Here is a 22582-nt window from a genome sequence, read left to right as displayed (position 1 = left end):
TTAGTCCTTGATATGCTTTTTTTAAACAACATTGAAATTGATGTCATTTTTAACAACTTTGAGAGCTTCTTGCAGGTTTTGTTAAAGTTATATAAAGTAGAAATAAAATATGGAGAAGAAAATGGCAACCCACTCTAGTATTCTTGCCAGGAAAACCCCATGGACGGAGGAGCCAAGTGGACTACAGTCCGTGGTGTCTCAAAGAGTCAGACATGACTTAGCGACTAAACAACAACTGTATAGCACATGAAACTATATGTAATATTCTATGATAAACCATAATGGAAAATAATATTAAAAAGAGAATAATATATATGTTCAGTTCAGTCGGAATCACTTTTCTGTATAGCAGAAATTAACACATTATAAATCAACTATATTTCAATAAAATTTAAAAAGAAAATAAAATGAAATATTTGATATTAGCCTTTCATGAGAGCTCTCGAAAATCTTCTATTGCCTGTTTATATGTTTCTGCCTTAAAAAATATGTTCATTGTTGAAAATTTGAAGAATTTCAATAAAGATCCAAACAATAGCAAAGATTTGCTCATATTTCCACCACCCAGCGATAATGACCATTAATATTTTGGTGTGTGTGCTTTAATTGCCGAGCTGTGTTGCTCAATTGTGTCTGACTCTTTGTGACCCCGTGGACTGCAGCCCGCCATGCTCCTCTGTCCATGGGGATTCTCCAGGCAAGAAGGAGAGGGCTGCCATGCTCTTCTCCAGGGGCCCAGGGATCGAACCCAGGTCTCCCACGTTGCAAGCAGATTCTTTACCATCTGAGCCACCAGGGAAGCGCATGAATACTGGAGTGGGTAGTGTATCCCTTCTCCAGGGGATTGTCCTGACCCACAAATTGAACTGGAGTCTCCTGCATTGCAGTCAGATGCTTTACCAGCTGAGCTACCAGGGAAGCCTGTGCTTTAATTAATGGGCTGCTTTTTTAGTTTGCAGAAAGACTGAGAGGAAAGGAGAGTTGGCGTGGATTCCCTCAGCTCCTCCCCTCAAGTTTCTCCTGTTACTCGCATCTTGCCTCAGTGTGGCACATTGGTTGTGTTCGATAAGCCAATACTGATAGATTATGATGAAAGAGTTTACATAAGGGTTCACTCCTTGTGTTGTATATTCTCTGGGTTTTGACAAATGCATAAAGACGTGTAGCCACCATTTGAGTATCACACAGAATAGTTTTTCACTCTTCAAGAAAGCATGCTGCTGCTGCTGCTAAGTCACTTCAGTCGTGTCCGACTCTGTGTGACCCCATAGACGGAAGCCCACCAGGCTCCCCCGTCCCTGGGATTCTCCAGGCAAGAACACTGGAGTGGGTTGCCATTTCCCTCTCCAATGTGTGAAAGTGAAGGCATACATAGAATTAATTTTGACGGTAAAGAATCTGCCTGCAATGCGGGAAACCTGGGTTCCATCCCTAGGTCGGGAAGATCCCCTGGAGGAGGGTATGGCAACCCACTCCAGTATTCTTGACTGGAGAATCCTCATGGATAGAAGAGCCTGGCAGGCTACAGTCCATGGGGTTGCAAAGAGTCAGACACCACCGGGCGAGGAAGAACACCACACACATTAGAAATTTAATATTTTTATATGTTCTTTAGTTTTTTAATAGAGGTGGTTGTTCTTTGATTATAAAAGTAACACATGTTTATAATAATAGTGCTGGAACACATAACTACTGAAATGAATCATCTAAAAATGGCAGTTTTTAAAAGAACGTGTTTATCTTATGAATTCTATTAGGTGCACATCAGGAAACAATCATGGAAGTTTTAGGGCCCAGATCTTAGCGCTGGAAGGTTGCCTTTGCCTCTGTGGTTTTCGTGTGAATTAGTGATTAAGCTCTGAGCCACCAGGAAGGTGAAACCTGAGTGGGTTCACCCACACAGCCCATGGAAGACCTGCTGTGCGTCCTGGAGGGTGGGTAGGTTTAAAAGTCTTCATTAATTGGGGAGAAAACCCAGAATGAAGACTTTTAAACCTACCCACCCTCCAGGACGCACAGCAGGTCTTCCGTGGGCTGTGTGGGTGAACCCACTCAGGTTTCACCTTCCTTTGGCCTGCAGTGACCTCCTTCCAGGGCAGAGATAGGGCCAGGGGGCTGCGGGGCGCAGTGGCCCTGGTGATGCAAATGCTCGCCCCAGGCGAGGCTGGGGAGTTCTTGGGGTGGGGGTGGTCGAGCTTAGGGGGGCCGGGCTGGGGGTGCTGGTATGGGGGGAGTCGTTGGCCGCGGATGGAAGGGAGCCGTGCTGGGGCATGTAGCTGAGGGGAAGAGGAGCTAGGGTCGGGGGGCTGTGTAGCAGGGCCGCCGACGCGGTTGGGGATATATCCTCGTGGTGGATGGGGGTGGGGTTGGGAATGGTTGGGCGAATGGTGGGGGTAGCGGGGCTGCTGCCAAGGTGGCCTGGGATAGGGGTGGGGCTGGGGGGTGGTGTCTAGGGGCCAAAGTGGAGGTGTGGCCTGAAGCAAGAGGCAGAGCCGAGCCTGGGCAGTGGCCAGGGGGACAGGAGTGGTATGGCTTGGGGGAGATGGAAGGAGAGCCGGACTAGGGGCGTGGCGTGGCCATGGGCGGGGCCAGTGGAGGGCGTGTCGTGGCCCAGGGGCGGAAGGAGGGCCCTGCCAGGGGCGTGGCCAGGGACCGGGCGTGGCGTGGCCTGGGGGCGGAAGGAGAGCCCTGCCGGGGGCGTGGCCCGGGTGGGGGCGTGGCCTGGGCAGGGAGGCGGAGGATGGTTTGCTCCGCGCCGCGCTCCTCGCGCCGCCTCCGAGCCCGCCAGCCCAAAGTCTGTTCGCCGGAGCTGAGTCTTCTCCGAGACCCCGGCGTGCTCAGAGCTTCGCTGGGCCAGGCAGGACCGATCCTAAGTCGCTGGGACGTCTAGGATTGGCCGACTTCGGAGGCTCCTGCAAGTGGGGCCGCTGTAGGTGAGGCTGCACCGGGGAACGGGGCGCTGGGCCGGCGGTCCGCAGCGTCGGTGCCCGGGTGTCCACAGGGAGCCCGAGTCCGGGAGCGGAGGTACCCCAACGCCGGCTCCGCAGCCTGGGCGTGAGGTTCGCTCAGTGCCTTTGCTGCGCGGCCGGGCGGCCGGGGATCGTGGGACTCCAACCCCGCGCGCCCGGGGACCCCCGAGACTTGACCCACCGCGGGCTGCGGGAGGGACAAAGGCGCGGGGCGCCCGCGCCGCCCAGGGGATGCGCTGGAGGACTCTCCCTGGTGCCCTGGGCCTCATCTCCCGAGACAGACGGCGGGATCCCGAGCTGGAGGGGTGGACTCCAGGGCCGTTTTCCTTCCACTTGTGGTCGGCGTGGTGGGGGGGAGTCGGCACCCCAGCCCCAAGGGTCACAGACCAGTGCTGCGCCCACGTCTGGGGAACTCGGGTGACCTGAGCGGACGGCCACCATCTGGCTGTACTGTCTCAGAGCCCGAGCAATGCCCTCCCCCAACCCCTCCAGGTGCGGAAAAAGAGCCAAACCAACCAAGCAGACAAACAAAACTCTCAAAACTCTCTCGGTCAGTTGCTTCCCAGCACTGGACAGTCTTGTCGATGAATAGAATAACTTGAGTTTATTTAGCACTCGTTACCAAGGCTGTCTGAATTCGTGTATCACGCGCCGGTCCTCCCGCCGTGCTCCCGCGTCTCACCTCGTTTTTCCGTGCCTGGTGTTTTCTACCCTGTTGTCCCTGCCAAGTCCCCAAGTTCTGTGCTCGCCTTCTCTCGCAGGCACAGAAACGTTACCTGTTTTATCCCGCCCCGCCCTTCCTAACAAACGCTCCTTTTCTGTGTCCCCCTTCTACCAGGCTTCCTCCCCGCAGTGGCCCGGGGACCTGTTGTCTGTGCCTCCCTGTTCTGACCCTTGCCCTCCGCCCCGCCCCCACCCTTTAGAGCTTTCTGTGACTGTTTCTTACCCAGCATTCTCATCTTCACCCACCTGCCTTGGTCCCCAGATCAGCCATCCTCCTCCCACCAGGCTGCCGGTCTGTCTTTCTGCCTGAGCTCCTGTGTCTTTTTCCTGTTTCTCCCTGTGCTTTTCCCGCCTCCACTGCACACCTTGTTTCGGTTCCTCTGGTTGCTGACTTTTCTCCTGCATCGGCATCCTTCTGTCCATTTCTTCTCTTCCCCAGGACTGCTGTGGAGTCAAGGATCTCCTTGCCTGCTCCTGTTTGTGTGTGTGTTCTCGCTGAAGCAGTACCATCCGTAGACAAGTTCTCTGGCTGTGTTAATACTTATATTGATATGAATGTTAGGCAGCAGTTATCGAGCGCTTACAAGGAGCCAGGCACCCTTCTGAGGAATGTACCTGCAGTAATAACTCACGAATCCTCCTTGCATGCCTGTAACATCGATGCTAGGAAAGCCCCATTTTACAGATGGATAAAGGGAGGCTTGGAGAAGTGAAATACCAGGCCCAGAGCCCCTCTTCTTGCCACACCAACTTTTGAACTCAGACATGGCTTGGGATTTGGCTTTGGAAGTGAGGTCGTTATTAGTGTGTTTTATTTAGTCTGCAGTTTACAGCAGTGGAGGGCATAATAGCTGTACCTGTAGAGCTGCGTGTGGGGAAAAGCTGTTGTCTCCCATCCTTCAGAAAGATGGAGACACTGCCTGGACTGGCTTCTAGCTGGCTTTCCTGAAGGGAGTGCCGGCCCCCTTGGCTACAGGAGAGCTCGAGAAAGCTTCATGCCAAGAGCATTGCCCTCTGCTCCGCCCCTACAGTGAGAGGTCAGTTTCACTTTAGCTAGCCAGAGCTTCAGGGTCTTTGAGCGCCCTGTGATGCTGCGAGTCTAGTTTGTTTCCATTTCGTTGTACAATTTAAAGCCTTGTTCGGATAGCTCCTTTGCCTTCCTGTGTGTTGTAGGAAAGTATTTGTTCTTTTGCAGATGCTGAAGCAGAGTCTTGGGAAAGTTTTCTGCTTCAGTGGCTAGAAGGGACCTTATATTCCACAGATGAGGAAACTGTGGCCCAGAGAAATAAAATGACATGTCCAAGGGAGGCAACCGGACGGTAGGGCTGGCCCTAGATGCCCAACCTGCTGGCTGCTGGGCCAGGACTCTCCATGCCTGGCTCTGCAGCCTGGCAGGGTGATCTCTCAGAGACCTGCTGTGTTGAGCAGTGAGCACTGCCCGCCCCCGCCCCTCCACCCTTTCCTGAGCTCAGAGGCAGCAGGAGGATTCATTGAGGATGGAACTGTCCGTGGGCTCTTTTTTTTTTTTTTTTTGGTCTGAAAGCTAAATATTTTAAGAATATTTGCTTCTGAGATACATAATGGCATACATGGGATCATAAAAACATAGAAGTATAAATTCAAGTGTTTTAGAAAGAAGTATTTTTTGTTTTCCAGAACATCAGGCAGGTACACTAAACGTACACTGCTTTCTAGAGGCACATTGTACAATCCATGGCAGTTTCAGAATCAGTAACTGGAATGTTGGATTGCGTTTTCCACTTGCAGAGAGAAAGGCATTAGTACTCACGTGGTTCCCTTCATCTCTGCATCTCAGATGAAACGGGTGATGGGGAGCCTGTCTCTGTGTTGGCCCTGCCCTGCCTACCCATCTCTCCTACTGACCTGGGACTCCTGTTCGTGACCCCCAGTTCCCAGCTTCGCTCCCTGCTGTCTGGTTCACCTCTTTCTCCAGGAGCCCTCGGGGAACCTGGAGGGTGCTGCCCCCCCACGATTGCTCAACCATTCCATACCTGCCGTTCTTGACAGAATCCAGCCCTGATGCCCTCAGGTGTACGTTGTATGTAATTAACTTCTCTCTGATGTTCCCGAATGAGATGGGTGGGTCTGTGTGTCCCTGGGAGAACTGATGAGACGTGCCTGTGTCCTGTGGTTTGGATGAGGACTGTGTAACTGAAGAGAAGGTTAGGTTCACAGCTCCCTTGCATAGGTGAAGGCGTCAAGGTTCATGGCTGTAGCCCCATAGGACGAATCAAGGCTGAGGTTTGAACGTGGGGCTGACTGGCTCAGGAGACCCACACGCATGCATTTCCAGCATGTCTCCTCTGAAGCTTGTAGCTCCTTCCGCAGCAGTGTCCTCAGGGCCTTTTACGAGCTAGAAGGTTCCTGGTGCCGAGCCGAGGTGGGGATACGAAGGGTTGCGTGGGACCTTAGGGGGTTTCCGGGCACCCTCGTTCATCTCCCTCCTGGACCAGGGGTACGCTTGCTGACTAGGGGAAGCCAGGAGCTGCGGCGAGCCTCAGATGGACAGAGGTAGTCCAAACGTGGTGGTGGCCATTTGCTGTGGTCGGCATATCAACATTTGTGGTCACGGGTAATGCCCCGTGCCTCAGCCTGTTCTCATGATCTTCAGGTGTCTTAGACAGAGGACTGTTCCCTCCCCTCACTAGGACCTTTGAGGACCTGATTACTTGGCCAGAAATAGCCTCCGCCTGTTTCCACGTCACCATGGAAGCGTTGTGAGCTCAGCGCTGTCATTTCAGGGACCTTGTGCCTGACTCAGGACATCTGCTCTGGCCAGATCTGAGTGGGCCCTTGGGGTTTAGCCATGGAGTTGAGGAGCTCTAAGAGGACCCCGCTGGCTAATCTGGGAGAGAGAGGACCAGCCTTTTCCCTCCCCGATTAGCTCCATTACAGAGATTGGCAGGCTGTCCTTGGAGAAAATAGCACACAGGTCTGAAATGACTAGCCTGGAAGGTGGCCATGGTGGGAGGCAGCCCACAGGAAGCTGGGGTCTTTGCTTGGCATCCCAGGCAGGTGCAGGGGGAGGAACCCTGATTTTACTCTCAGAGCAGAGGGGTCAGGAGGCCAGGGAGGAGGTATGCTCCTGGTAACAGAACCAGGATCACAGGCTTTCAGAGAAATTGCTGTTCATAGAACAGGAGCAGTAAGCAATCTTGTGGAGTATCAAAGTTACACCTCAGTTACATTAAACAGGTACCTGGCCAGTCACCACCACGTACAAGGTATAAAGAGAGAGAGTATGTCGGAGTCCTAAAACCCCTGACCTGTAGGTGTAGATACCTGTCCACTTGGGGTGTTGGGACTCTGTTGCTTCAAGAGTTTATATGCTGGATGCTAGGGACATCCCTACCCTCAGGGAGGCTCACACACTTTCTGGGGGGAGAGGCTGGCATGTGAAAGTCTGGGGACCCATAGCAGGTGAGGGGTCAATTTGCAGGGAGGAGTCCATGAGAGGCCTAGGATCCAGGAAGCCTTCCTGGAGGAGGCGCTAACAACAGCCTGGACTGAACAGGAGTGCTCAGGTTGGGGAAGGGGCTGACAGAGGGAAGCATTCCAGCCTCTGGGGACAGAATAAGAGGTGGGGAGACAGACCCCAGTTCAGTGATGAGGGACCTTTAGACAGTTCTGAGTGGCCCCCAGAATTGAGGGGCCCTTAGTTTAGTACTGTCACCGTGTGCCCAGAGCAGTGGTTCTGAGTCACTATCTCCTGGGTATTTGTTAGAAAAGCAAATTCTAGGACTTTCCCCCTGGAAGCCCCCAGACTCAGAAACTCCAGGGAGTGTGTCTGTATTTTAGCACCTTCCAGGTGACTTTCTTGCATGCTAGCTTGAGAACCAGTGCTCTAGAATGTATGAAAAACAGCAGCTCTTCACTGCTCCTTCAAAGATCGGGGACCACGTTCCTACCTGGTCAGACCTCCCTCTGGGATCCAGCGCCCACCGCCCTTGTGTTTCTGTACTGTGTACATTTGCGCAGTTGCCTTGCCCACCCTGCTTCATTTCATCCCTAGTAGTGATATGGACTATTTCTACAACACTGCTCCCTGACATGATTTCTTAGCGTTTCAAGGTCATCAGATAAATTATGGTTCAGGTCCCAACTCTGCTGCTTGCCCGCTGTGTGACTTTGGGGTGGCCTTGACCTCTCTGCCTCAGTTGCCTTTCTGAACAATGTAGATAGTGGTACTCAACTCTTCACTGAGCAGTTCAAACTTTCTTGGGTGTTGGAATTTCCTGGGGATCTTTTGGAAAGACTGATGCCTTCTCCCACCCCCGAATAGTGTTAGATTGTTCAGGGGCAGTGAAGTTGGGACCACAGTCACAGGTTGCCGTGAGGATGGGAGAGCCCATTCTTGCAGGGTGCTCAGAAGAGGTCCTGGCACTTGTCAGCTGGGGGAGGGGAGGCTCTGATGGTTTTGAGATGGGATGGAGAGAAATCGGAGCCATTGTTGCTTGTTCCATGAATACTTGCTAGGTGTTGAAGGCCTGTTGGTTTGGGGCTCTCCTTGTGGTTCCATCTTATTCTGAGTGCATCTCCAGGTCTGACTCTGAGCATCCTCCAGGCAGGACTGCAGAGGTCTTGTGTGAGCAGAGCACACAGGTCCCCACTCCCAGCCTGCCTTCCCAGCACCAGCACCGTCTTCCATCCTCTGTATAGAAGAACTTGCCTTTTTGGAATATAACCAGATTCTAAACTCATGAAGGTGCAGTGCTTTCCAGTAAGAATGCTCTCCCCCGATCCTGGGGTTCTGACCCTGCCCTAATCTGTCATTTGTCCCTAGACACCTGTTTTCAAACACACCAAACACCTCCAGACTTGGTCTTTATGCCTGAACACACTAAACATCCTCCATCTGTCTTTACACCTGAACTGTCTTCTCTGATCTAAATATCATATTATAAATTGTGTATTTCTGACAGTTGCTTCAATAACATATGACCTTTCTGCCTACTGTGCCCCATCACACATATTCTTTCAACCTTCATTCATTGTTAATTCAATAACTGTTGATGGGCGTCTGCTTTGCATCGAGCCTGAGCTGATGGTTTTATCCCCTCTTTCCTGTGGAAGAACAAGCATACCTATCACCATGTAGAAGGCGTTTCTTTAGGTTTCAGTTTATAACTGCAGCCTGCTCTATACCTTTTGGTGACATAATCACCCCACTGTAATAATAGAACATCTGAAGGACATTTTTCATGTTGACTCCATGGGCCTTCTTTGAACCCTGCTGATATTAATTAAATCAAACCCCATGCAGCAATTATCCTAAAATATCCCCACCAGTTATTAAAATCCAGTTTGCCTGGGGCTGGAGAGCATAGTTAGTACTCTCAGGATGAAATCCACACCATCCAATGTAAGGTCTGTGGGTTTCTTGTTTTTTTTAGTCTAGAGTCCGTCCTAGTGGTTTGGTCAAATCAATTAAAGAAACAAGAAATAGGAGAATTCATATCTCAGATTTATGATTTGTTCTGTCTCTGTGGAAAAGTTGGATTCTGTTTTTGGTTTTGGTTTTTACTGTGCAGGGTATATAGGGAGCTGATGTTTACTCTTTAGGTTGGCCGGAGTACATTTAAATCTGTGTTGAAAATAGAAATAATTGATTCACTCTATTTGTTCTGCTGCCCAAGGACTAAGTGAAAGTCTACCAGTAGGGAAACTTTTGTGCGGCCAGCACACAAGTGGCTCAGTGTTATGGTAAAGACTAGCCTCCGTTGTGTGGCCTTAACATTGTCACTGGCATTACCCGCGGGCTGAATAGCCTTTAGAAATACAGGCCTTCACAGGAATCGCCCTGGCTTAAATGTTCCATGGATCCTTCTGAAATAACATCCCCCAATCCCTCATTTGAAACAATAAAGGAGGAGGGACTATATGAATATCTGCAGCTTCAATTATATTCAAAAGAATTAGATTTTTAAAATGAGAAAAGTTAAAACTGTGTTTTAATCTCAATAATGTGAGGTTAAGAAATAGCCCAGAATACACTGGGAAAAGTCAACAGTGTTCTTTAAAATGGTCTGTTCTAAGATCTCCCAGGCCTGCTTTTTCTACCTTTGACTTTTCTGAAACAAATCTAAACTCCCCAGAGTGGATTGAGTGCCCCGTCTTACTGAAGAGCCTGCTTGTTTTATCGAGTCCAGCTCTGGCGTTAGATCGTCCCTCTGCGTCTTCAGGCCTCTGCCAGGACCACGGTGTCCCACACTTTCCAGAAAAGCGTGGGGGACTTCACCGTTATGGCCCAGCTCCAGTTCTTGGCGGTGACCTCTGTGGCATGTGTGTGTGTGTGTGTCTAGGGTGGGGCCCACACACGTGCTGTGCTGAGTCAGTGTATCCTTGAACCTAAGTCAGGTTGAGACTCCTGGCATCCCTGAGAAATAAAGCTGTGGAATTCTGAATAAGGAAAGTGGCAGCTTCTTCTGAAGATTCATTTTTTGATGAAGAGCTGTGGCAAGGTGTGAGGAAGAAGACTTATTTGTAAACTTGCAGCTTGTGGAATCTGGATGACTGATGGGATTCTATTCACATTTTTTCTTCATCTTTTAACCTCAAGGCATGTGCAATCCTAGCTCCCTGACCAGGGCTCGAACCCGTGCCCCCTGCAGTGGAAGTGCAGAGCCTTAGCCACTGGGCCATCAGCGAAGTCAGTTTGTATTTTCAGTAGTTGTCCTCACCCACCAGCATCGGGATCAACCATTCTGCTCAGGGTTGAGCCGCCTGTGTCCAGATGCAGCTCTTGCAATGCCATGTGCCCAGCAGAGTGTCTTGTGCTCATGGATGATGACGGTGCTCATTGAGATGGAAGGACAGGCCATTCCTAAATGCAGCCGTGGTTCCAGCCACGGGAAGGCCCTTCCCAGTCTCCACTAATCCTTCCCTGCAGCCTCAGCCATCCCTCCTAGATCTCTGTGCTGAGTGGAAGGGCGGTGATGTAGGGTGACCTTCTCCGGGCTCTCTTTCAGGCTAGACTCTTCTGCCACCGGGGATGGGGAGCCCCGGAGAAGGGTGGAGATGCTCTATCTGTCTATGCTCTCCTCCCCTGCTGTGGGTCGGGGCTTCCTGTGGCTCGACTCAAAATTAGGAGAAAATACTCAGGCTTAGAGAACACGGTAGACCTTCTTTCTGATCACCTTGTAGGAGGAAGTGGGTTTCTCTCTGTTTTTCCTGGTCTTTGTTCATACTCTGACCCTCAGCCAAGGTGCTCACCCTGAGTGGGTGCTCGCCAGAAGCCTTCACGCAGGACAGGGATGTGCGCATGTCCTGGCATTTCAAGGCTGGCAGTGGGTGGGTCAGAGTGCCCAGTGCCCCTGCCGCCGACTGAAGGTGTGAGTCTGTGGCACCCTGACATACCAGCATGTCCAAGGGGGTTTATCACACTGACTTCCTGGGGGCTGTTTCCAAGCCTGCTGAGATTAATTAAATCAAACCCCATGCAACAATTATTCTGAAGCAAAATGGCTTATTAAATTCTGGTGCATACTGGATTACTGAATTTGTATTGTCCCAGTAGACAATTACAGTTTTGCTTGTTTTCTCCTCTAGGACTACTTTAATAGCTTGTTTTTATTTTTGTGGGTGAATACAACCAATCTCTCCTGGTTTTTCTTTCCTGCTGGGATGAGCCTTCTCTAAGGAAGGAGGAAATGCCATTGTCAGCAGACAGCACTGTTTCTAGGCTTTCCTGGAAAGTCGATTCTGTAGAAGCAGGTCTTACTCTCCACACAGTGCATCTGTTTTTCTCTGGCTGGGAATATTTTAAGAAGTCTTTGTGTCAGTTGGAACACTCATCTTCTGAGATGAAGATAGTGGCTATCTGTGCAGATTAGTCCCGGAGAAACAGAAGGTTGGCTCAGCAGGAGGGTTTCTGGTCCCTTGTCACCCGGACCCAGGGCAGCCACTCCTCTGTGTGTGCTTGCAGGTCAAGTGAAGAGACCTGGGAAGCACTTTGGTTTGCATTATTGAGAGAGGATTAAAAAAAAAAAACACTGGTTTCATGAGTGTTTCGGTTCTTTACGTATGTCGCTTCCCTAGTGGCTCAGTGGTAAAGAATCCAGCTACCAATGCAGAGAATGTGGGTTTGATCCCTGGGTCGGGAAGATCTCCTGGAGAAGGAAATGGGAACCCACTCTTGTATTCTTGCCTGGAGATTCCCATGGACAGAGGAGCCTGGCAGGCTACAATCCGTGGGGTGACACAGAGTCAGACACGACCGAGCACCTGAGCACACAGGCATGCACACACGCTTCTTTCAAACAGCAGAGTTTCTTTCATGTGATTGTTTCTAGAGATGACTAGCCGTACATATTCCACATGCCTGGTCAGTGAATCTTTCTTTTCCTCGTACAAACTCATGGCTGCAGGACTCAGTTAGTTTGGACCACGTTTCTCATGGTCTTTTAGATGGAAAGGTATTTTCCCCATTGGGAGGAGCCTACAGCTTTCACCTCAGAAGAGAGGGAACTTCAGACCCGCATCAGGATCCATTCGCTAAGGGCTCAGGAGGGGATCTGCGTGGTTCCTGGTCTCAGGGTAGCGGCTCTGTTGCTTTCGGAGTGCAGAGGCCCTTGTGTACTCTGTGCTGCCTCCGCCAGAGGCGGAGGGAGGTGGGGAAGCGAGGCGGAGGGAGGTGGGGAAGCGAGGCGGAGGGAGGTGGGGAAGCGGTGGCCTTGGTCTCAAAACCTGCTGCTTCCCTGTGGAGGCGGCCACGCCCCTCTGCTGGTGTCTACGCAGGAACTCAGGCACTTCTGGCACCTGTCCTGGGCTCTCTTGCTGAACCTGCCTCTGTCAGTCCACAAGGTTTGCACGGTGGAAGGTCTCTGTAAAATACCCAGATCCTGGTGCCTGATTGTACAGAAGACTCAGCTGTGGTGTGTAGATGGTTTTCTTTGGCTGGAGTGACTTTGGTAAGAGTCAACATCTGACACACAAGAGGCAAGAGTTGGCAGAAAAGAGTGGGGATTTGCGAGTTCAGTCAATATGGAATTGTATTCGTGGGGAGTTTTACATTCTTGTTAATCTCTAAGATTAAGATTTTTTTAAAGAACTGAAGTTATTGTAGATTCACATGCATGGTATAATGCAGTGATATTTATGTGATGTGTACAACGTCATGGCTGGGATATTGACATTGATGTGCGTGCATGCATGCTCAGCGGCTTCAGTCGTGTTTCACTCTTTGCGACCCTATGGACTATACCCTGTCAGGCTCCTCTGTCCGTGGAATTCTGCAGACAAGAATACTGGAGTGGGTTGCCATGCCCTTCTCCAGGGGATCTTCCCAACCCAAGGATCGAATCCACGTCTCTTGCATCTTCTGCATTGGCAGGCAGATTCTTTACCCACTGAGCCATGTGGGAAGCCCATTGACCTTGCCATGTGAAGATAAATAGCTTTTCCATCACCAAGAAGGTTCTTTGTTTTGTCCTTTTATAGCTACACCTACTTCCCTCCTGTCCCTACTCCTTCCTTCGCCTCTAGCAACCACTAATTTTTCCTGAATATAATTTTATTTCAAAAATGTTATAAAATTGGAATCATACTGTATGTTGGGTATTGCTTTTCTTACTCAACACACTTCTCTGAAGATGATACTGCTCCTTCTTTAGATATGTGTGGCTTGCAAATATGTTCTAAGTTTGATGAAGTCTAATTTATTGATTGTTTCTCCTTTTTTAGGGATTATGCTTTTGGTGTCAAGTCTAAGAACTCTTTGCCTAGCCCTAGATCTTGAAAATTTTCTTCTACTGTTTTTTAAGTTTTATAGTTTTACATTTAAGTCACTGATTCATTTGAGTTAGCTTTTGTGTAAGGTGTGAGATCTGTGTTGTGTTTTTTTGTGAGATTTTTGTTTGTTTGTGGTTTTTTCCTGTAGATGTCTAATTGCTCCAGCCCCCTTTTTTGTTAGAAAGGCTATGCCTTTTCTATTCAATGACTTTTGCACTTTTATCAAAAACTAGTTGGACATATTTGTGTAGGTCTGTTTCTAAATTCTCCTTTCTGTTGCATTGAGCTGTGTGTCTCAGCCAACGTCACAGTCTTGATAGTAATCAAGCTTGGAGTCTTCAATAAACTGTGGAACATTATAAAAGAGATGGGAATACCAGACCACTTGACCTGCCTCTTGAGAAACCTGTATGCAGGTCAGGAAGCAACAGTCAGAACTGTACATGGAACAACAGACTGGTTCCAAATAGGAAAAGGAGGACATCAAGGCTGTATATTGTCACCTTGCTTATTTAACTTATATGCAGAGTACATCATGAGGAACGCTGGGCTGGAAGAAGCACAAGCTGGAATCAAGATTGCCGGGAGAAATATCAATAACCTCAGATATGTAGATGACACTACCCTTATGGCAGAAAGTGAAGATGAACTAAAAAGCCTCTTGATGAAAGTGAAAGAGCAGAGTGAAAAGGTTGGCTTGAAGCTCAACATTCAGAAAACAAAGATCATGGCATCTGGTCCCATCACTTCATGGGAAATAGATGGAAAAACAGTGGAAACAGTGTCAGACTTTATTTTTTTGGGCTCCAAAATCACTGCAGATGCTGATTGCAGCCATTATATTAAAAGACGCTTACTCCTTGGAAGGAAAGTTATGACCAACCTTGATAGTATATTAAAAAGCAGAGAGATTACTTTGCCAACCAAGGTCCATCTAGTCAAGGCTATGGTTTTTCCCGTGGTCATGTATGGATGTGAGAGTTGGACTGTGAAGAACGCTGATCGCCGAAGAATTGATGCTTTTGAACTGTGGTGTTGGAGAAGACTCTTGAGAGTCCCTTGGACTGCAAGGAGATCCAACCAGTCCATTCTAAGGGAGATTGATCCTGGGTGTTCATTGGAAGGACTGATGCTAAAGCTGAAACTCCAATACTCTGGTCACCTCATGCGACGAGTTAACTCACTGGAAAAGACTCTGATGCTGGGAAAGGTTGGGGGCGGGAGGAGACGGGGACGACAGAGAATGAGATGGCTGGATGGCATCACCGACTCTGTGGACATGAGTTTGAGTGAACTCCGGGATTTGGTGATGGACAGGGAGGCCTGGCGTGCTGTGATTCATGGGGTCGCTAAGAGTCAGACACGACTGAGCGACTGAACTGAACTGAACTGAACTGAATTCATCCCAGCTTATTCTTTTTCAACATTGTTTTAGCTATTCTAGTTCCTTTTGCTTTCATATAAATTTTTGAATAACCTTCTCATATCTGCTAGAATTTGGGGAGAACTGTCATCTTTACTATTTTGAATCTTCCAGTCTTCCATTTTTTTCATCAGTATTGTACAGTTTTAAGCATATAATTTCTGTTCATGTTTGCATAGATTTCACTTTTGAATGCTCGTAAATGGCATTGTATTTTTTATTTCAATGTCCATGTGTTCATTGCTATGTAGAAATACATTTGAAAAAATTTGTGTGTGTGTTTGACTCATATTTTATAACTATGTAGAGCTCACTGGTTAGTTCTAGGGTTTTTTTGTGGATTCCTTGGGACTTTCTATGTGGATAATTGTGTCATATGCAAATAGGGATGGTTTAATTTCTTTCTAAACTGTACACCTTTAATTTACTTTTCTTGCCTTATTGAACTGGCTAGAACTTCTTGCCTTATGTTGAATAAGAGTGTGAGAGCAAATGTCCTTGCCTCTTTCTGATCTTAGAGGGCATCTTGTCTTTTTACAATTAAGTATAATGTTAGCTATAGGTTGTTGGCAGATGTGCCTTATCAAGTTGAGGAAATTGATCTCTTCTTTTTTTTTTTAATGATGACTGAATTTTCTCAAGTGTTTTCTCTATCAATTGAGACGATTATGATTTTTTATCCTGTGAATATAATGAATTACACTGATTAAGTTTTTAAATATTGACCCAGTCTTGGATTCCTGGAATAAACCCAGATGGAACCCACTTGATCGTGTGCGTAATTATTTTTATATATTGCTATCCCTGGAGAAGGAAATGGCAACCCATTCCAGTATTCCTGCCTGGAAAATCCCATGGATGGAGGAGCCTGGTGGGCTACCATCTATGGGGCTGCAAAGAGTCGGACACAACTGACCAACTTCACTCACTCCACTCACTCATATTCTCTTAGGTTTTATTGAGCGTTCTTATGTCTATATTCATGAGAGAGATCTTAGTCTGCAGTTGGGTTTTTGTTTGGTTTTGGTAGTGTTGTAGGGTACTATCTTTATCTGATTTTGGTATCAGGGTAATACTAGCTTCATACAATGAACAGAAAATGCCTTTCATTTCCTGGGTGATGAAGGATGGAATTAGTGTTAATTCTTTCTTAAACATTTGGTAGAATTCTTCAGTGAGATTTCTTCTTAGTTTTGAAATGACAAATTCAGTTTCCATAATGGTTAATGTCTGTTGAAGTTATCTATTTCATACTGTATTAGATGTGGTAGTTTTTGTTTTTTGATCATGTTATCCATTTTCTCTAAGATGTTCAATTTTTTATGTGTTGAGTTGTTCATAGTACTCTCTTACTATCTTTTTGATGTCTGCAGGGAGGGTAGTGTTATCACATTCCTAATATTGCTATATTGTTTCTTCTTTTTTTTTTCCCCTTGGTCAATCTTGTTAGGAAGTTTATTGACTTTATTAATCTTTTAAAAGAACTAGCTCTTAGTTTTACTGATTTACTGTTTTCTTTTATATCTGCTCTTATCTTTGTTACTGATATTTCTTTCCTTTTGCTTGCTTTGGGTTTATTTTGCTTTTTTCCTAGGTTCTTGAAGTGGAAATTTAGTCTACGGATTTGAGTTCTTTCTTATTTTCTTGTGTATTTATTTAATGCTATAATTTTTCCTCTGAGCACTGCTTTAGCTCTGTCCTGTAAATTTTGATATGTCACATTTAATTTTTATTTTCATTCAGTTAAATGTCTTTTTAAAATTCCTCTCTAGACTTCCTCTTTGACCTGTGGGTTATTATTATTTTTTAATTAATTAATTTATTTTACTTTACAATATTGTATTGGTTTTGCCATGCATTGACATGAATCCGCCATGGATGTACATGTGTTTCCCATCCTGAACCCCCCTCCCACCTCCCTCCCCATCCCATCCCTCTGGGTCATCCCAGTGCACAAGCCCCAAGCATCCTGTATCATGCATTGAACCTGGACTGGCGATTCATTTCACGTATGATAATATACATGTTTCAATGCCATTCTCCCAAATCATCCCACCCTCGCCCTCTTCCACAGAGTCCCAAAGACTGTTCAATACATCTGTGTTTCTTTTACCGTCTCGCATACAGGGTTATCGTTACCTTCTTTCTATATTTATGCATTAGTATACTGTATTGGTGTTTTTCTTTCTGGCTGACTTCACTCTGTATAATAGGCTCCAGTTTCATCCACCTCATTAGAACTGATTCAAATGTATTCTTTTTAATGGCTGAGTAATATTCCATTGGGTACATGTACGACCTGTGGGTTATTTAAAAGTGTGTTTAGTGTCCAGATGTTTGGAAAATTTCCTCACATCTGTTATTGATTTTCAGTTTATTCCCTTATGGTTGGAGAATGCATTCTGTATGATTTCAGTTAAGTGTTTTTGAAGTTGGTTTTATAGCCTGGGATATTGTCTGTCTTGATTTATGTTCCGTGTGCATATGAGAAGAATATATTCTGCTGTTGTAGGGTGGAGTGTACTATGCCTTTCTAATCCTGTCGGTTAACGCTTTAAATCCTGAAATGGAGTATTTTGTTTTAAATCATATTTCTCGATAAAAATAAGGAGACTGAAAATCCATAACTATCCGTATTGTTACTTTAGGGCAACTTTGACAACCATCCAAGGGGAGGGTAGAGTTTATATTCTCTATTGGAAATGTGGGTACAGGAGGGCCATTTCATTACACTGTTGTGTTAGGATTAGAAAGTCTGACGAAAACCATCCTAGATCTCAATCAAAATTAGAGGTCAGATAGCTGGATTTGCTTACCAGGACTAGAGGTATTTCCAGATTGGTTAGGTTTTCATCTTGTTGATTAGTATTTATTAGTTAACTAACTCACTGCTTACTAAGTATTCAAACTTTAATTAGATCTAGAGCAGAGTGGTGGGTTATTGATATAAAGCTATATTTTTAATCTATTCTGAAAAACATGTTGAATAATTCCTCTGTTCCAGACATGGTGCTAGTTCTTGAGAATATAAAAATTAACTAGAGAGACATGGACTCAAGTAATTTTTATTCTCCCACAGAAGAAAACCTCTCTCAATGGCTTAGATAAAGACTGATTACTGGGAAACCAAAGAGTAAATTAAATTTTGAAGATTGTTTTAGTTTCAGATGACACAACTTAAATTTGAGAAACAGTATTAAGTGTACCATGCAGAGAAACTATTTTTATTACTTGGTTGTAGAGTCACATTCAGCGTTACTGGTTGGGGCATAGGCTTGGATTACTGTGATATTGAATGGTTTGCCTTGAAAACGAAGAGAGATCATTTTGTCATTTTTGAGATTGCATCCAAGTACTGCATTTTGGACTCTTTTGTTGACCATGATGGCTACTCCATTTCTCCTAAGGGATTCCTGCCCACAGTAGTAGATATAATGGTCATCTGAGGTAAATTCACCCTTTCCAGTTCATTTTAGTTCGCTGATTCCTAGAATGTCAATGTTCACTCTTGACATCTCCTGTTTGACCACTTCCAATTTACCTTGATTCATGGACCGAACATTCCAGGTTCCTATGCAATATTGCTCTTTACAGCATCAGACCTTGCTTCTATCACTAGTCACATCCACAACTTGGTATTGTTTTTGCTTTGGCTCCATCCCTTCATTCTTTCTGGAATTATTTCTCCACTGATCTCCTGTAGCATATTGGGCACTTACCGACCTGGGGGATTCCTCTTTCAGTATCCTATAATTTTGCCTTTTCATACTGTTCATGGGGTTCTCAAGGCAAGAATACTGAAGTGGTTTGCCATTCCCTTCTCCAGTGGACCACATTCTGTCAGACCTCTCCACCATGACCTGTCTGTCTTGGGTGGCCCCACACCTCATGGCTTACTTTCACTGAGTTAGACAAGGCTGTGGTCTGTGAGATCAGATTGGCTAGTTTTCTGTGGTTATGGTTTCAGTGTCTGCCCTCTGGTGCCCTCTCGCAACACCTACCATCTTACTTGGCTTTCTCTTACCTTCGATGTGGGGTATCTCTTCACGGCTGCTCCAGCAAAGCATAGCCGCTGCTTCTTACCTTGGACAAGGGTTATCTCCTCATGGCCGCCCCTCCTGACCTTGAATATGGAGTAGCTCCTCTCCGCCCTCCTGGGGCAGAGCAGCGGCTGCTCCTTGGACATGGGGTTGCTCCTCTCAGCCGCTGCCCCTGACCTCAGGCATGGGGTAGCTCCTCTAAGAAGACCTTTTAGAACTAACACCCAAAAAAGATGTCCTTTTCATTATAGGGGACTGGAATGCAAAAGTAGGAATTCAAGAAACACCTGGAATAACAGGCAAATTTGGCCTTGGAGTACGGAGTGAAGCAGGGAAAAGGCTAGTAGAGTTTTGCCAAGAGAATGCACTGGTCGTAGCAAACACCCTCTTCCAACAACACAAGGGAAGACTCTACACATGGACATCACCAGATGGTCAACACCGAAATCAGATTGATTATATTCTTCGCAGCCAAAGACAGAGAAGCTGTATACAGTCAGCAAAAAAAAAGACTAGGAGCTGACTGTGGCTCAGATTATGAACTCCTTATAGCCAAATTCAGACTTAAGTTGAAGAAAGTAGGGAAAACAATTCGACCATTCAGATATGATCTAAATCAAATCCCTTATGATTATACAATGGAAGTGAGAAATAGATTTAAGGGGCTAGATCTGATAGATCTGATAGAGTGCCTGATGAACTATGGTCGGAGGTGTGTGACATTGTACAGGAGACAGGGATCAAGACCATCCCCAAGAAAAAGAAATGCAAAAAAGCAAAATGGCTGTCTGAGGAGGCCTTACAAATAGCTGTGAAAGGAAGAGAAGTGAAAAGCAAAGGAGAAAAGGAAAGATATAAGCATCTGAATGCAGAGTTCCAAAGAATAGCAAGGAGAGATAAGAAAGCCTTCCTCAGCGATCAATGCAAAGAAATAGAGGAAAATAACAGAATGGGAAAGACTAGAGATCACTTCAAGAAAATTAGAGATACCAAGGGAACATTTCATGCAAAGATGGGCTCGATAAAGGACAGAAATGGTATGGACCTAACAGAAGCAGAAGATATTAAGAAGAGGTGGCAAGAATACACAGAAGAACTGTACAAAAATGATCTTCATGACCCAGATAATCATGATGGTGTGATGACTAACCTAGAGCCAGATATCCTGGAATGTGAAATCAAATGGGCCTTAGAAAGCATCTCTACAAACAAAGCTAGTGGAGGTGATGGAATTCCAGTTGAGCTATTTCAAATCCTAAAAGATGATGCTGTGAAAGTGCTGCACTCAATATGCCAGAAAATTTGGAAAACTCAGCAGTGGCCACAGGACTGGAAAAGGTCAGTTTTCATTCCAATCCCAAAGAAAGGCAATGCCAAAGAATGCTCAAACTACCGCACAGTTGCACTCATCTCACACACTAGTAAAGTAATGCTCAAAATTCTCCAAGCCAGGCTTCAGCAACATTTGAACCGTGAACTTCCAGATGTTCAAGCTGGTTTTAGAAAGGGCAGAGGCACCAGAGATCAAATTGCCAACATCCGCTGGAACATCAAAAAAGCAAGAGAGTTCCAGAAAAACATCTATTTCTGCTTTATTGACTATGCCAAAGCCTTTGACTGTGTGGATCACAATAAACTGTGGAAAATTCCAAAAGAGATGGGAATACCAGGCTACCTGACCTGCCTCTTGAGAAACCTATATGTAGGTCAGGAAGCAACAGTTAGAACTGGACATGGAACAGCGGACTGGTTCCAAATACAAAAATGAGTACATCAAGGCTGCATATTGTCACCCTGCTTATTTAACTTATATGCAGAGTACATCATGAGAAACACTGGGCTGGAAGAAGTACAAGCTGGAATCAAGATTGCTGGGAGAAATATCAATAACCTCAGATATGCAGATGACACCACCCTTATGGCAGAAAGTGAAGAGTAACTAAAAAGCCTCTTATTGAAACTGAAAGAGGAGAGTGAAAAAGTTGGCTTAAAGCTCAACATTCAGAAAATGAAGATCATGGCATCTGGTCCCATCACTTCATGGCAAATAGATGGGGAAACTGTGGAAACAGTGGCTGACTTTATTTTTTGGGGCTCCAAAGTCACTGTAGATGGTGATTGCAGCCATGAAATTAAAAGACACTTACTCCTTGGAAGGAAAGTTATGACCAACCTAGACAGCATATTAAAAAGCAGAGATATTACTTTGCCAACAAAGGTCCATCTAGTCAAGGCTATGGTTTTTCCAGTGGTCATGTATGGATGTGAGAGTTGGACTGTGAAGAAAGCTGAGTGCCAAAGAATTGATGCTTTTGAACTGTGGTGTTGGAGAAGACTCTTGAGAGTCCCTTGGAGTGCAAGGAGATAAAACCAGTCCATTCTAAAGGACATCAGTCCTGGATGTTCATTGGAAGGACTGATGCTACAACTGAAACTCCAGTAGTTTGGCCACCTCATGCGAAGAGTTGACTCATTGGAAAAGACCTTGATGCTGGGAGGGATTGGGGGCAGGGGACGACAGAGGATGAGATGGCCGGATGGCATTACCGACTCGATGGACATGAGTTTGAGTGAACTCCGGGAGTTGGTGATGGATAGGGAGGCCTGGCGTGCTGTGATTCATGGGGTTGCAAAGAGTCGGACACGACTGAGCAACTGAACTGAACTGAACTGAGAGTCACATTCAGTTAAAAACCTGGCATTTCTTACAGGTCTCCCAAGTGCCACACACTGAAGTAGGTGCAGGGAGTCTGGATTTTTCTCAACCCCTGCTGTACTTTTCCTTTCTTTAGCCAAGTATAAATTTGTTATTTTATATCCATTTTTATGTGTTGTTTCTTAAGAAATAGAAGCTTCCCTGTATAGTAAAAAAAATTTATGTACTGAAAAAAATCATTTTTTCAGTAACATAATTATATAAAGAATATCTCCATAAGTGCTGTTGGATTTAAGTACAAACAGATCTGAGAGCAATGTCAGTACTGACGTTCCCTCACGTCGTTGTGTAAACATACCGTTAGTTTAACCTGTTTAACCAGGTACAGTTACAGAAGGGCAGCAAAGACCTTACTCTATTACATGTAACAGAGCAAGAAGTGAGAAAATGCAGTTAAATATATTACAGTGTTTGCTCTCCTTTTCCCTATGACATCATAGTTTCCCTGTAGTATCTCTTTTTCAGATCACAAAAGCATGTTATTTCCCAGAAAACCACTTGCTTTGATTAATGGGGCCAGGCCAGTCCCAAGGACAGATTAAGCACACAGGAACCTGGCGTGATCCCTGGAGAAGGTCCTGTCTTCTGTCTCTCACCTTGTAGCTCTTTAATTTGATTACCGTGCTTCCTGGTAAGTCTCTAAGGAAGCTCCATGTATCTAAATAAGTGGTAGATGATTGGTTGATGAGCTATTAATGGTTGAAAATAACAGGCTCAAACTTTATTTTTTATCATTTCATTAAGGAATATCCTCTTTCTTCCTAGTATAAAAAAGTGGGAAATGCTCTACTCGACTGCTTTTATGCTTCCTCAGTTAATCACAGCCTTGCAGGATGGACTCTGCTTTGCTTCCCTGATTCACTGTTGCTTTTAACTGTGACATCAAGTTCTTAGAGATGTTTGGAAGAAAGAGATCAAATGCCCTTATGACAGCTTGGGCATACATCCATTGGCCTGGCTG

At 46.1% G+C, this 22582-nt stretch overlaps 1 protein-coding gene across 4 annotated transcripts in view; it reads left to right on the top strand.

Moving 5' to 3' along the window:
- Window positions 1–2762: 2762 nt before the first annotated feature.
- The window catches only part of SPATA13 (spermatogenesis associated 13), a 111602-nt gene continuing 91782 nt past the window's right edge, over window positions 2763–22582 (top strand). For 3 of the 4 annotated variants that reach the window (XM_055426373.2, XM_055426371.2, XM_055426372.2), the window contains exon 1: window positions 2763–2933. The gene's annotated coding sequence lies outside the window, so the exon portion shown is untranslated. The remainder of the gene's footprint in view (window positions 2934–22582) is intronic. The other variant, XM_088842688.1, reaches the window with a different exon arrangement.

Source organism: Moschus berezovskii, chromosome 13 (assembly GCF_049115385.1).
Source record: "Moschus berezovskii isolate FMDL1 chromosome 13, NW_MosBer_1.0, whole genome shotgun sequence".
In the NCBI taxonomy this organism is placed as follows: Eukaryota; Metazoa; Chordata; class Mammalia; order Artiodactyla; family Moschidae; genus Moschus; species Moschus berezovskii.
This window is presented reverse-complemented; position numbering and strand designations above follow the sequence as displayed.